At 37.0% G+C, this 16,675-nt stretch overlaps 1 protein-coding gene across 1 annotated transcript in view; it reads left to right on the top strand.

The window, feature by feature from the left end:
• Window positions 1–16,675, top strand: part of IL1RAPL1 (interleukin 1 receptor accessory protein like 1) — a 794,351-nt gene that overhangs the window by 445,964 nt on the left and 331,712 nt on the right. The gene's annotated exons all lie outside the window — the stretch shown is intronic.

Here is a 16,675-nt window from a genome sequence, read left to right as displayed (position 1 = left end):
TTGATGGCTACAAGCTCTTCAGAAGGGATAGACAAGGAAGGAGAGGCGGTGGGGTAGCACTGTATGTTAGGGACTGTTATGACTGCTTTGAGTACAAGTGTAGTGAAGACAGGGTGGAGTGTCTTTGTGTTAGAATCAGGGGGAAGGCCAACAGGGCAGATGTTGTAGTAGGAGTCTACTATAGGCCACCCACCCAGAACAGAGAGGTGGATGAAATATTCTATAGGCACTTAGGAGAAATCTCACGATCGCTTGCCCTTGTTCTTGTGGGAGACTTTAACTTCCCAGACATCTGCTGGAAATAAAACACAGGAGAGCGGGACCAGTCCTGGAGATTCCTGGAATGTGTGGCAGATAACTTCCTGATGCAGCTGGTGAGTGAACCAACCAGAGAAGGTGCCCTGTTGGACCTTCTCTTTGTGAACAGAGAGGGACTGGTGGATGATGTGGTGGTTGGAGGCCGACTAAGGCACAGCGATCATGAAATAATAGAGTTCTCTATTCTTCGAAAGGCCAGGAGAGGGAGCAGCAGAACTGATATCCTTGACTTCCAAAGGGCTGACTTTGTTTTGTTTCGGCACCTGCTTGACAGAATCCTTGGGAGACAGTCCTGAAGGGTATAGGGGTCCAGGAAGGCTGGGCACTCTTTAAGAGGAAAGTCTTAATGGCTCAGGAGCAGGCTGTCCCCAGGTGTTGTAAGAGAAGCTGGCAGCAGAGTAGACCACCCTGGCTAAACAGGATGCTGTGGCTGTAACTCAGGGAGAAAAGGAGTTTATAGCTTTTGGAAGAAGGGGCTAGCCACTCACAATGATTACAAAGACGCTGTGAGGCTATGCAGGGCGGAAATCAGGAGGTCTAAAGCCCAGCTGGAAATTAACCTGGATTCAGCAATCAAGGATAACAAGAAACGTTTCTATAATTATGTCAACAGCAAAAGAAAGACCAGAGAGAGCCTCCATCCCCTGCTAGACACAGGAGGAAACATGGTAACAAGTAACAAGGAAAAGGCTGAGGTGCTTAATGCCTTCTTTGCCTCAGTCTTTAATAACAAGACCAGTTGTACTGAGGGAATCCAGCCTCCTCAGCCAGAAGACAGAGACTGGGAGAATGACCCTCCCACAATCCAGGAGGAGATAGTCAGTGACCTACTGCATCACATAGACACAAACAGGTCTATGGGACTGGATGGGATATACCCGAGGGTGCTGAAGGAGCTGGCTGGGGTGCTCGCCAAGCTGCTTTCCAGCATTTACCAGCAGTCCTGGATAACTGGGGACGTCCCGACAGATTGGAAATTGGCCAATGTGATGCCCATATATAAGAAGGGTCAGAAGGATGATCCGGGAAGTTACAGGCCTGTCAGCTTGAATTCGGTGCACGGAAAGCTGATGGAGCAGCTCATCCAGAGTACCATTATACAACACATGCGGGACAAGCAGATGATCAGGCCCAGTCAGCATGGGTTTATGAAAGGCAAGTCCTGCTTGACAAACCTGATCTCCTTCTACGACAGGGCGAACTGATTATTGGATGAGGGAAAGGCTGCGGATGTTGTTTACCTTGACTTAGGTAAGGACTTTAACACCATTTCCCACAGCATTCTCCTGGCGAAACTGACTGCTCATGGCTTGGATGGGCACACAGTTCGCTGGGTAAAAAACTGGCTGGATGGCCGGGCCCAAAGAGTTGTGGTGAACGGAGTTAAATCCAGTTGGTGGCCGGTCACGAGTGGTGTCCCCCAGGGCTCGGTTTTGGGGCCACTCCTGTTTAACATCTTTATTGATGATCTGGACGAGGGGATCGAGTGCACCCTCAGTAAGTTTGCAGATGACACCAAGTTGGGTGGGAGTGTTGATCTGCTCGAGGGTAGGGAGGCTCTGCAGAGAGATCTGGACAGGCTGGAGCGATGGGCTAAGGCCAACTGTAGGAGTTTCAATAAGGCCAAATGCCGGGTGCTGCACTTGGGCCACAACAAACCCCCAGCAGCACTACAGGCTTGGGGAGGAGTGGCTGGAGAGCTGCCAGTCAGAGAGGGACCTGGGGGTGTTGATTGACAGCCGGCTGAACATGAGCCAACAGTGTGCGCAGTGGCCAAGAAGGCCAATGGTATCCTGGCTTGTATCAGAAATAGTGTGGCCAGCAGGGACAGGGAAGTGATCTTACCCCTGTACTCGGCACTGGTGAGGCCGCACCTCGATTACTATGTTCAGTTTTGGGCCCCTCACTACAAAAAGGACATTGAATTACTCGAGCGTGTCCAAAGAAGGGCAACGAAGCTGGTGAAGGGTCTGGAGTACATGTCGTACGAGGAGCGGCTGAGGGAACTGGGGTTTTTCAGTCTGGAGAAGAGGAGGCTGAGGGGAGACCTCATCGCCCTCTACAACTACCTGAAAGGAGGTTGCAGAGAGCTGGGGATGAGTCTCTGTAACCAAGTAATAAGCGATAGGACAAGAGGGAATGGCCTCAAGTTGCACCAGGGAAGGTTTAGACTAGATATTAGGAAGCATTTCTTTACAGAACGGGTTGTTAGGTGTTGGAATGGGCTGCCCAGGGAGGTGGTGGAGTCCCCATCCCTGGAGGTGTTTAAGAGTAGGGTCGACATAGCGCTTAGGGATATGGTGTAGTTGAGAACAGTCATTGTTAGGTTAATGGTTGGACTGGATGATCTTCAAGGTCTTTTCCAACCTAGATGATTCTGTGATTCTTTACACACATGGGTTTTTTTGACAATTTGGAAGTAGTTGAACTTGTTTCTGTCAGTTGCCAGTTCTCATGTACACCAATTTCAACCCAAAAAATCATTATAATAATTCTTAAAGTACTTTTTAAAATAAAGTAGAATAGACTAGAAAATATAATTATTTCTTATTTGTTTGTCTTTATTATTCATCTTTACAAGTAAATGTTAAAAAATGTGATTAAGAATATTTCAACTGACAAAATATTCTAAATGAGGAAATGAAACAAACCACATTTATTGTATTAATTACATTTTTTGTCTTATTAATGAATTTTAAACCCTATATTCCCTCTTTGACTTTAATGTGACCAGAGCAAATCCCTTTCTTTTTTATCTGTCATCTATCTGTCATCTTCCTATCATTTTCTTGCCAAATATCTAAATGGCAAACAGTGCATTGTTTTAAAGAGAGATTTCCACCAGAACTGCAAGGTGGTATTTATCAAACTTCCACATCCTCATTAAATGCAAACATAAAATGTCACTTTAAAAACTTTATTTGGAAATCGGAGAATGTTCAGGTTTTTCCATCATAATTCAAGAGAAATACGTTGGTGAACCAGCTGAAATACTGTAGAAAGAGACCATCTTTAAAATGAGAGAGAACAACTCCTAAAATATGTTCTCCTCATGACAATATGACCAAAATCTAAACTAATGTTTCTAACATCTTTAATACTAGACTTGAAATAAAACAAAAAATGTTTGTGCATTTTAAGTCTTCTAAGTTTCAGTGCCAGTGTAGAAATGGTTGTGTGGTTTTTTTAGTCACATGTAAGAACTGTTTTCATCCTTACCTGGGTCTGTATGGTGTTAAGTTTTAATTGAGTTAGTGTTGTCAAAGGATTATAAAAGCAGAGCTATGCTCTATATTGTAAAAATATTTTTCGAGTGGGCTAAATTTCAGTAATTGTCAACAACTAATAATTAAAAACAGAGGGAAACTTAGTCCTGGTTTGTTAGGACTTTTCATGAAACTATGAGTTCAAATTAAAGGATACTGCCACAGATACAAGTTTCAAGTGATGAGATTCAAGATGAGAGAGTGCATGAAGAATGCTTCACCTGAAATCAGTACTTTTCTCAGTTTCTTAGCCCAAAAGGAATCATATTGGCATATTCTATATTTTTAGCTTTAAGAAAAATGTTTTCTATGGTAAAAAACATTTTATTGAAATGAAATACTGACAAAATCTTATTTGTATATATATGTGCATGTGTGTTTTTATATATGTGTGCTAATATGTATATATATATGTGTGTGAAAACATAAACTAGGTAGTAGCAGCCTTTGATTTCTGGTTATGTTTGTTCCTTGCCTCTTGAGCATAGCTTTGTATACATCAGTGTATTGATTTGAAACAAGTAAAATGTAGGTGTTATTATGTCAAAATATAATTGCTATTATAACTTTTTAATGTTTCAGTGTTGCAACTAGTTCTCTAAGGAATAGCATAACTTAATGATTGAGGACCATTTCCGAGAATTGTTGCAACAGAAGTACAAAATTCCAAAAGAATATTGATATGTATTTGCTTTGTTATGCAAGTCTGTTAATGGATTTTTGAAATAAATTTTCCTTGAACATTTTTAGTTATTATTTACAGAAGTGTCTTTGGGGTGATTAGATAGTTCTTCAAACAAAGATGCATTTTTCTTTTTCTTAAAAAAGAAATAAACCCCATAGTTTTCAATAAGTGTTGAGGAATGTACATATAGGTGTATGACAGACTGGTAATATACATAGCATGAACATTACTTATGAAAAATCAGACTGTTGGAGTAGGCTACAATGGGCTAATAGGCTTCTGTTGTACTCAGAAATAAATGAGATGGTTGAATCCTTGCAAATTTTTCTGCTGTTAAATTTCACTTTTAGTAGGGGTTTGGATTTGATGACATCTGAAAGTCAATCTAAATTATGATTACATTAATTCATTGACAGTTATAGTGAATATCTTTCCTTTTGTATTTTTAAAAAGATGATGCTCACCCCAAGTTGCAAAGAATTTTGTCTTGCTTTTCTCTAGTTTCCTCAAAAAGAAATTATTTCAGGTTCTACCCACTTCTAAATGCTCTTAAAGGCTTATGTCTGGCTGTAAATAATACAGGGCTGTAGGGTTTGGTGTAGAGCAAAGGAACCAGTGCTGTGGATCTGACATTGACATTACATATATTTCTGGTGTTTCATTTTATATTAGATGCAGTCTGGCACCTTGGATTAAACTTCAGTTGGTAGTGGTCAGAGCACATTAAGTGTGATCTTGGAGCAATCTTTTAGGTTCATTTTCTCTGAGAAAGAGCCTGGTTTGTACATTCTGAGACTGCAATAGGCATGATCAAGAAGTTATCTTTGAAAGTGAACTCTTGATCCAAATTAAAATGGTAATGTAGATGTGCTGCTCTTCTCCTTCCCTCATCTCTGTGACTCCTTTTCCTCACTTCGTGTTAACTGTGTCACCTATCTTAAGGCCTTTTGAAATACTACTGCTGGTAGTTTGTTGCCTTGATGACACCACCACTTACTTATCTTTTTCCTCTAAATAATATACTACTTCTGCTTCTCTGACCTTGCACTTTTTTAACCATGTTCTATCCATCACATTTGCTATTAATTGAGCCATCAGTTCCGTCCTGCAGTACTTGTACCTGTACTTGTGCATGGGAACACACTCATTCAAAATCTCCCTCCTCTCTCCAAAACCCTATCAAAACTCATATCTCTACTAATGAATACTGTAATTTGCAGCTTAATCATGGATAGATAAGTTCCAAACCAGGATTACTTAACAGTTTAAAATATGGTTTTGTGAGAGGAATATGATATTCAAAGCTAAAATAAGCTTAATTTTAATTATTTATATGTACTACTGTAAAACTTACATTTTTTAATTATTTATTGCTGCAGCTGAGATTGCAGCTGCACATACGACCATTTTCCATGACACCTTTTCCCAGAATAGTTTCAGCTGAACTGAATTCAGCAATGGCTGTGAGAAGCTCAAGTTATTCTTTGAACATATGTTTTTTCACATTTCCTACAATGTTGGATATTGCTTTCAGACAGAGGAGCAGTCAGTTTATGTAATGAGTTCCGTGAGAAATTTTGTCCTGTGGCAAAAGGAAGAGATTTTATTTAAGCTCTACTGCCTGAGTTATTACTCAAGTTTAACTTGTTGGCCTGTTTTAAAACAAATCGGTTTGTTAAAATGACATAAATTCTAATGTATTTAGCTCTTCTTTATTCTCATTTTCATGTTAATGTATTTTCTTCCATTTTACTTAATGATTATTTTTTAGTAATACAAGTAACCCAAGTAGTCTTCTGCTGTGGCAGCCGACATAGTTTTCTACTGACAGTGTTTCATTGATCATTTTATTTCTGTTTGTATTTTTGCCCTATTGGAGGAAACAGAAGTTTATAGCTGTGATAGTCCTGTGATGTAATTCTCACTGAGCCTACATCTGGGTGATTGCAGACAAGCCACTTGACCTCAGTATGACTCAATTAACCCAGCAGCAAAATTGGGTAAACATCAAAATCTCATTGAAAAGCAGCTGCCGCATTGAAATTGAATTGTCTAAAATTACATTGTGACAGCATTGCCATTGAGTCTCTGAAGACCTTCATTTTAATTGTTTTTCAGTCATAATGCTACATGAAAACAGCTCTAAAAAGCATGCAAATAATGATGCCTCCATAGTTTTGCAATGATATTATCTGTATAGTCAATGGAGGCATTTAGAGCAAATCTATAAAGTGACTATGATAAATTATTCTTACATTTTTCAGGTTTTGTCACTATGATAATTTATTCTTACATTTTTCAGGTTTTGTCATAACCCTTTACATGTATATTTACTTGCAAGGGGCATGTGTTTTTATAATTTTGGATCAGATAGCAGCACTTTCATCTTTAATTCATCATACAGCCTCAAGAAATTGCTTGATCTTAGGGCAACTTAGAAAACATGAAGATTGAAAGCATTTTTATGTGTTTTTGTAAAATGAATGGCTCAATCTTGGGAAATATTCCATGACAATTATTGTTTTTTTCCCTTGATTGGAACATGCTTCTTTTCCGGTTTGCAATATCTGTTCCTTCAAGTATTTTTTTAGGCAAGGTGAGATGTTCTTCACTTGAGCTGTGCCATGAAACCTATAATAAAAGGCTGTATCTAGAGTATGTGTGTACCTTTTTTCCACTAAGGGTGGAACCCACACTTCTGAAGTCATGGATGGCCTGGGTGTTGTCTCTCCTGACACAAGCAGTAATAAAATTTTGACAGGATCTGATTAAAATCTTATTGAAAATTTTTTCATCATAATGAATTTTAAATTCTGAAATATTTCTCTTTTCTTAAATATGTATTCAGGTTTATCTTTCTCATGCAGTCCTTTTATAGGATTGTAATTTAGGATTTTGGCTGCTACTTCCCTCAGCATACTGAAGATCCTGTGCTACTCTGGGATCTTTCAAGATCAGTCTTTTGGAAAATAATTACTATTAATACTGATCACTCCAGTATTCTGCTCTGTCACTAAAAAAGATCCTTAGTTTACTTGGTAAAACTTAAAGACAGGTTTAAATCTGTACTTGTCACACAGGGCACATTATTTAGGCACAATGGCTAGTAGCAAACATACATACTATCTTTTTTTCTCATGATGAAATTAGTAGTGCATAGTGAAGTCAAACTATCCAACAGCCTGGATCCAAGCCTGGAACCCTCTTTTTTTTCTATTATTTGTGTACTGTTCCTTAGGTGTTGCATCATGATTTTTACCTCCTAATTATCTTTTATTATGAAACACTCATCATAATGGATACAGTCATTATTTTTTTTATCCATATGCAACGCATGTGCTCATGTGCCAATCAGTATAGTAGCAGCTGTATAGGCAATACACATTTAATACCATACTTGGCTATTTCCCACTCTATATATTGTCTTTGAATTATGACCAGGCACCTTGTGAAAAGGATGATTTTGTGAGTCACTTCATAACCTACAGAAAATTTTATTTCATACAATCAAAACTATATACTTTGTCTTTTTACCATTGTGCACAGAGCTTCTGAGGTTATCACTCAACTATTATCACTCAATTTATTTCATAAAGCAATCACATGAGGGAAATTTGATGTTTGTTTCAGCATGGAACCAGCTTTATAGAGTGAAACTGTCTGTGTGTGAAAAACAATTTTATAATTGTTTACTATCAATGACCTGCTTACCTATATAGCAGCAGAGAGATCACATAACTTTTTAAGTTCTAAAAGTTAAATAAAATTTCTGATTATGAAAATCAAAGATACAGCATACACTTGTCTGTGTACAAGTTCAATTATTCAGGCTATATTCTGTTCTACTATATTTACTAATCACTAAGATAGTCATTGCCATGTGATATTAACAAAAGTAAAAATATATTCCCGATAGGACTAACTAAGCAACCTTTATGTTAACTGTGAAAAAAGGTAAATATTTCACATTTGGTCTCTTCTCATTAAAAAAAACCCACTGTGCTTTAAAAATAAATAGATATTGGTATCCTCGATATAATGGGTAAGTGGAAAAAAAGATTTCTGAAATCTCAGTACAGGAATCTGAAATATAACTTTTATTTAGTAATGTAAACAAAACATAATAATTACTAAATTTAGAATCAGTTACCACATATTGTGAATACAACAGAAAAGCAATATTGGCCTTTGGCAACAAAAAGTTCAAGAATAGACTGTCCTGTGTCTGGCAATGCAGATCTAATGCAGTAGGTAATCTGATTGAAACAGGAATATCTGGTTCCAAAATAGTCAAAAAAAAAAGGCTTAATTTGGCCTGTATTAATTTCTTTTATGAAGCCATTTATGTAGAGTCAAAACCATACAGCAAAGGGACACATGATATACAAAATCAGTACAGCTGTGAATCTATGCTCTGTATGGACGCTTGTAACCTTTTGCTTTTGATTATTTTTCCATTCATATGATGGAAATTATTGTAAGAAGCTACAGAACTATCCAGAATCTGACTCTCCTGCAATGAGAAATGTGTGCAAGAGTGGGTGAAGATGAATATTTCAGTGGATGGTTATATCAAAGATGGAAAGGGAAACTTAGTTTATTCCCCACCAGTTTAAAGACTGACTTGACTTGCAGTTGAGATGATGGTGCCTTAAGAAGACTTAATAGGTAATGATACAGCTATGCTCTATCTATCTATCCTTTCTCTTCCTCCCTATCCATAAATGGGGTCAGACAACTAGAATGAGAAGAAAAATGTAGAATTACTTCATTTCCCATATGAGTTTCAGACTGTGTTTCTCTTATTGCAAATGAACCTGGCCAGAAGCAGTCACAGAGCATCCTTTTTCTAGGTTTTCCCACCACAGATGAAGGCTGTGGGCACTGAAGTCCCTGACAAGCCCTCCACCCTCTGCTCTGGGGTGTGGGGACCTCCTTGAATTTGCAGTCCTCCCCTGTGCCTGGGGTTTTCTGGGGGACAGCAGCCCCCACCCACACCCATAGGGCATCTGTTTGCGGCCCTCAAAGCCCCCGAATTACCTTAGCTAGTGGTGTGACACCCACTTGGTCATATCCCAATTAACCCTTTGGAAACCCTTCTGCATGCCTGTGTGTGATAGGTTTTCTTTTCTCGCTCATGGGTCCTGCCCCCTTCATCAAAGAGGGGCACTTTGGTGGGCAAGCTTCTGCTGCCTGTAGATATCATGGCTCAGGTAATGGCCTAATTAGCTTACATCCTTGGACATCCCTAATATTTAATTTTTCACCCTCATCCCTCTTCATATTTTTCATATTTTACCTCCCACAATGATCTGCTTTCCCCGAGCTGCTTTCACTTTCCCTGTTTGAGGAATGAGGGGAGATAGATAATACAGTACTTCTGTGTACAGCCTGATTCCTGTCCCTAACTGGGAAAATCAATAGGAGCTGCAGTCACAGGTGTATGCTCAGGGAAGAATAATGACAGAAGAAGCAATTTTCATGGAGCACAATACACAAGCACACAGTTTGATGTATAGAGTGAGCATAGACTTCTGCAAAAGTAGAGAGCAGCCCAGTCAGCAAAGCTTTTTCCAGTGCTGATGACATTCTTTGCTTTGCAGGATATCTTTCAGGGTTTTAGTTGATTCTAACTGTTACTTTTTCCTGTCCTAATGGAAAGGATCAACATGCAGTTCTCAAGATTTTGTAATTATAATTTAAGAAAAAGAAACAAAGAAAGAGACAGAGGCATGTAGTGGACAAAAATTACTGAGATGCTAGTGATTTTGTTGCTTAGTTTTTTAGGCAGTCTGATACAATGTGTTGCCAATTTTATAACAAGTTTTATTTTTAAAAAATTAATAAGGAACATCTTCCTCTCCATTTAAATCTTATTTAAAGACTTTTAGTTCAAAACAATGTGAAAAGAGTGCTCAGAACTGTTCACATTTTGTATTTAGCAGTTGAAGGATCCTAAATTGCTAATGGTTTATACACTACAGCAAAACTTTCTCAACAATTTTGTTTGGTAGTGCAGTAAAGAAATACTGTCAGCAGCAATTATCATCAGTAATAGTAATTTGTGCTCTACTGTACCTTGCAGATAAGGATCTGCAAATCTTTCACAGACAAACTTCACTTGTGCATGAAGGACATAAGCTGGGTCAAACAGAGGCATATGATAACATCTCCTTATTTTCCTACAGAAAATACACTGAAAAGTGAGACTAGATGCCAAGTGTCCATTTTTAAATACCATGAAACTTCAAAATACAATATATAAAGTGGCCTGATGTGATTTGAACTGGACAAGTAGCAGAAATTCGTTAACATTTTGGTCTTTTGATGAGCTTTATATGATTCTTCCTGATAGTTTAAAAACAGACAAACAAACATTATTGAGATATTTTTCCTGTAAATGTTACACATTTTCATGAACAAAGTTTATTAGAATTGCATTCTCCAGTAATTTTTAAGTATTTGTCTTTCCAAAAGATGGAAATTGCAAGTAATAATATTAAAAAAACAAAAAAGTGAGATATATTATTCCCCTTTATAAAATATTCACATTCTCTGTTCTTATGACTGCAACATTCTTGTCTCCTTTAAATCGCAAAAAAATAGTACTCTCATTTGAGGTCTACATTTTGTGAATGAGTTTTACTTTCTGCTCACTGATTCTGATGTCCAGCCTCCTGAATTTGTGGTTTCTTTCCAATCGGGTCTTCTTTTTTTTAGTCCTTTTACAGATTTGATGTATAATTTTTCCAGAGTTTCTTTCACTGTATGTGATTGTCCCCTTGACATCAATGAGACTGCACTTCAAATACTGTGTTCAGTTTTGAGCCCTCACTACAAGAAAGACAATGCAGTGCTGGAGTGCATCCAAAGAAGGGCAACAAAGCTGGTGAAGGCTTTAGAGCACAAGTCTTGTGAGGAGCAGCTGAGGAAACTGGGGTCATTTAGTCTGGAGAAGAGAAGGCTCCAGAGACCTTGTCACTCTCTACAACTACCTGAAAGGAGGTTGTAGTGGGGGGGGTGTCAGTCTCTTCTCCCAAGTAGCAAGTGACAGGACAAGAGTCAAGACAGGACAAGCCTCAAGTTGCACCAGGGGAGGTTTTGATTGGATATTAGGGAAATTTATTCACCAAAAGGGTTGTCAAACACTGGAACAAGCTGTCCAAGGAAGTGGTTGAGTGACCATCCCTGGAGGTATTTAAAAGACATGTATATGTAGTGCTTAGGGACAATGGTTTAGTGGTGGAGTTGGCAGTGTTACGTCAACGATTGGACTCGATAATCTTAAGGGTCTTTTCCAATATTTTAAAAACCTTGTTATTTTCTGAAATACCATTCAAAATAGATCCTGACAAAAGTCTTTTGATTTGAAGTACTTTTAATGTAGTATATAGTATTGTAGATTATCTGAACAGCTTTAGATCTTTCACGTTTGCAACACTCCTTTGAGGCAGAGGGAGTGAAGAGGGACCTGACCCACAGAAAAAGCAGGTTACATTCAGATATTTAGGATCCTAAATCCTGTTGCTTTGTATGAACCTCAAGTGCTTAAACATGTAAAATTATCTAACTGAACAAGCTCAAAATTGTACAAAAAATATATGGTGGCATAGGAAGCTGAAACTGCTTCTGCTGAATCCCTAGGCTAGCAACTCGGTTAAATGTGTGATTTTCCTCCCTCTCAAAAAACATTTACTGAGGAGCTTAACTTTTAAGAAAAGACTATAAAGCATACACAGATATAGTTTTTCAGACTAAAGCCCAGATCTTCAAAAGAGCTTTATGTATCTAATAATCTGGCTAATTATATTTTACAAATCTAGCACTCAGTTTTCCAGAGAAGCTTTCACTAAGGAGAGAGAAATTACCTGTCAGTGGGTCACATTTGGTAAGTCATCTTTTGCTGTGTGCAGACTCTGCATACAGTATGTGCACAAGAGTACAGAGAATTCAGCAGTTATTTATTGACAAATGCATACAGTAGGCAGCTGGCAGTAATGTGCTAAGCTTTAATATTCTGCAGCGTGAATGAGACCCTAGATGGATGTGAGATGTTGATGGTGAGACAGCCATCGGATAGGGAAAAGTTGGCCTCTGTTGCTCCTTGAAGTGGGCTGATCCTCGGGTATGCTGAGTTGCTCTGTTCCTGTGTTTTCTGTTGGTTTTTTTGCAAGATATCACAACTTTCATGGTAGTGTGTTTCCTCTGGAAATATTTAGCTATTATTTTCTCAACAATTACAGTTATTTTTCCAATCTTTTGTGGCTTCAGATTTCATGTACTCTCTCATCTTAAAACAATTCTCTCAGCAGAGCTAAGCCAAAGGTTCAAAGCTGCACTGCACACATTTGGCTACAGATTAGACAGTTGAATCCCTGGTCTGAGGATGGCAGGTAGCTCCAAACAAAACATAAAATCCTGACTATGCTAGTGAAGTACTCTGTAGCTTTATCCATGTACCTAATTTCCCCTAGAGGGGATTCAGATGCCAGTGGGGAATATTCATAGTTAGGAAAATAATGTGTTTCAACTGCCTTTGAGGATTCCTAGTACACCATTCCTTCTGAAAAACTGAGTTACTTTATTCAGATAGCTTTTCTTGAACTCTTCAACCATAAGACTAAGTAATTTGAATTAAACAATACTAAAATCCAAACCTGACAAATTCCAAAGCTGTGATTTCAGTTTCAGACCAACTGTCAATATTTAACTTTTTTGTTCTGGAGGAAAATGGAGGAATATTTTTCAAAAATTTCCTCTGAAGTGGAAAAAAAATAATTCTGTAATAAGAAGCTGCGTCTGAAATTTCTCCATCTAATAGTAACACTCAAAAAGCTACTAAAGGGAGTGTCAGTTCCCTGATACAGACTTTAAAAGACTGAGCATTTTGCTTTATAGGCACTCTTTTGCTTGAGTTTCTTTTTGGGAGCAGAATAAGAACATCATGGTTCAAAAGGGTATTTAATTCATAGTTCAGCTGTTGCAGTTTTAACATTGGAAAATGCATACACACAGAAATGTTCAGGAAAGGCCAAACAGGCCTTATTGTTAACTCCTCTTGGGTCAACTTATTGAAATCCCTCATCTCTCAAATGCTCACTCATCGTGTTACTGAGTTTAACATATTCTACATAAGTTAACTATGGACATTAATTTCATTTTTATTCTTATAAAATGCCAGTTTCCTTCTTTATGCAAAATATCAAATTAAATTTTGAAAGGTTTCAGAGTGAGTTTTTGATATTGTCTTGATGAAAATGTGAGTCTTATCTTTTTAATGATTTTTTAATAGTCCCCAAGTGGTGGGATTTATCCTTACTATTCTCTGACCAGTTAATAATTGGACATTGTCATATAAAGGCAGGATGACTTTTGAAGCTGGAATGAGCAGATAACATTCTATCTACAGGTAGAAATTTCTGGTAATAAGGTTAAAGAGCGGGAAATTTGATATAGAAATATACAGATCTACTATCTGAACAAGCTTAAAGATTAATCTAGGCTTTGAAAAGCTGTATTTATCTGCAAAATAGACATTATTAATGAGAGTAATGTGAAGATAGTAGTCTGCAGAACAACAGCCTCCTCAGCCAAGGTACTATGAAGCATTTCTTCCTAGATTGTCCTCTGAACAGGTAAAAAATGAAAGGATTGTTACATAAGTACAAGCTAGATATGTCTAATTGTCTTTTCAGTCCTATAAATCTATTAATAGTATTTTGTGAATATATTTCTATTTTATATCTTGTAAAGAAATGTTATTTGTTTTTAGCTTAACCTGGCTTGAAGGAGACATGATTTCAGAATAAGTGAAATAATTTTCAAGTGCTACATCCCAAAGGGCATGATGATCCTTAACTATTGAAATACTGAGTGTCTTTTTCCAGCTGCAATTTAACAATTTCTGAAATGTTCTTCAAGATTCAAAATGTCATTAAAACATTTATTTCTAGGATTGGGGGGGGGGGGGGGGGGGGGAAGTGTGGGATGGATGGTGGATATTTAGATCTTAAGACATTTTTCTTATACTTAGGTAGTACTTAAAAGAATTCCAGAAGTATAGTTCTTTAGTCATACATGTGGGTATTGTTCAGTAAGGAGATAATTTGATCTCCTCTGTTGTTCAAGCAGATGTTTATACAAATGGATGCCTTCTGTTCATTCAAGGACTTGCCAGTCTGAGGTGCATGGCTATGGTTTAGAAAGCCTAGTCTTCTTCAGAACAGAATAATTATTTTTTTAGAGAAAAGTATGTAAACACAATTGAAAATGTTCTATTATTTATGCCATAAACTACAATGATGCTATACATCATGTAAATTATAGGCCCATACCCCTTTTTAAAGTCTGTGTTGTATTGTCTCATCCGTTATGGTGTATTATGTCAGATTAGTCTATTTCATGCATGCATCATGATGTTATTCCACTGTAGTATTAGACATTTGTTGAAAAATTGTTGCGCTAGTCACTTTGAGCATGAGCAAAGTTGCTATTACATTGAAAGGTATTAAACTTCACATTTATTATTAAACTGCACAAGGTGCAAAAATCTTTGTTAATAAATGATGGTGCAAGACTCCTAGTACTCTAAGATTAGTGGCAATAATTATTATGAGTTCTTTCCACTTGAAGTGATGGACAGTTGAGCAATGAGAAAACGTAACAATAAAAACCAAGGAAACGTGTATATTGGCAAATGAGGTGTCTTTCCCCAGCTATGGCTCAACAGCAGTGACCATGCTCATATCAGTGTGGTGGAGTGTGTTTTCCAGTGTTTCTACTCATGTAAATGTATTTTAAAGACATCAACACTGCTTCTTCATGGAAAATTTTGGAGATTATGAAGTCTGGTTATGAAAGGAATAAGAGGCATTGGCAAACCAATATTAATTACTCTGTTTTGTATATTACAGCCAAAAAAAAAAGAAAATTTCTTCTAACAATTTAATTGAAACAAAGATAAATGAAGTATTATTTACAATTCATATTTCATATCAGTAGGTTATAATAGCAACATCCTGAGTTTACAGCCTGAAAAATGTAGAAGATAGTTAAAATCTTAAATTGATTTTTTTCAATAAACTCAAGGCATGTATTACAATTTCACCTACTGCATTTGACTATAAGTAGTCAATTTTTTACATTTCAAACTCTAACATATTCTAGAACTATATTTAATTGCTAGAATTCCCAAAGAGGTCTATGAGACCATATTTCCCATAATGGTATCTTTGAAAACCTCCTAGAAACATTAGGTACAGACATTCACAAAGTGTTTGGGTTATATGTATTTGAACACTAGTAATGCATTTCTACCTGGTGATTAATACTGCATTCCCAATACTGTAGATTTTTAACACCATAGCTGTCAAAGAAAAATAGGCTTCTAATAACTAGTGATCATTTTTTCACTACCGAACTCAAGACTCAGTAAAGCCTAGAAATCTTATTTCATTTTAAAAATAGGAACACTTAAGTGTTGCAAAATAATTTTTGTCACCAAAGAAAATGCTTTGGTGCATTTTTTTTTTTAAATTATGATTATGTTCTTAGCTGATCAAGTAATTGCTAAAGCTAAAATTTCCTTTTCCTTTTGCATTTGGCAAGGTCGTAAATTGATTTTCTTTCAGTATAAACCAACCTGTAAGGTCTTTGGAAGATTAAAACTGAATAGACACAACTATTGTGCAGTGTTCTTATTATCTTAAATATGTGTTAGTATTACCCATCTGCTCATGGGAAAACTGAAAAGCAGCTTTCCATAGGATAGACCTTAAAAGCAGTGGAGAAAAAAACATATTAAAAAAACAGGTCTTTTGAGTCTGTACCTTATCACCTAAAGCCATAGTGCGTCCTGCACCATTTGTCTGCTTGGTTGTGCTTTGAATTTTTGTTCCATAGACTGTATTGATTTCTGAGCAGTTCCATGGCTGGGCTTCATGGTCCCAGTTAATGCTCTAATCCCAGGTTAGTGAAATTATCCACCTTTCCTATAGAGGGTACCTTCTGCTGCAGATCATAGGAATGGTCTTCACACAGGTGACTCTAAAGCATACTCAAGTGGACTACTGGCAAAGCAGTCTATTCTTTTTTTTTTTTTTTTTTTTTTTTTCTCAATTATTGGAAATAGTTTTCCTCACAGTAATTGCAGATTTTTTTTTTTTCTCATGAAAAAACAGTTTTAGCTTTTACTCCTTGATTTTCCTTGGAAAAGAGTCTGCCTGCAGTCATTCAAAACTAGTTTTTTAAGTATGTCCTGTGTGATTTTGTGGATTGTATATTGGCATATTAGTCTTTACTCTGTTAGATTTGACTATTTTAAATAACTTTAAATTCTGCTTAGCTTTGGTATATGTACTTTTCTAAACAGAATTAAAGAAATAAATATCTCTCAGACTGTCAAAAT

Source organism: Strix uralensis, chromosome 2 (assembly GCF_047716275.1).
Source record: "Strix uralensis isolate ZFMK-TIS-50842 chromosome 2, bStrUra1, whole genome shotgun sequence".
NCBI lineage: Eukaryota > Metazoa > Chordata > Aves > Strigiformes > Strigidae > Strix > Strix uralensis.
Note: the sequence above shows the minus strand (reverse complement) of the source record. Positions and strands in the feature narration are given on the sequence as shown.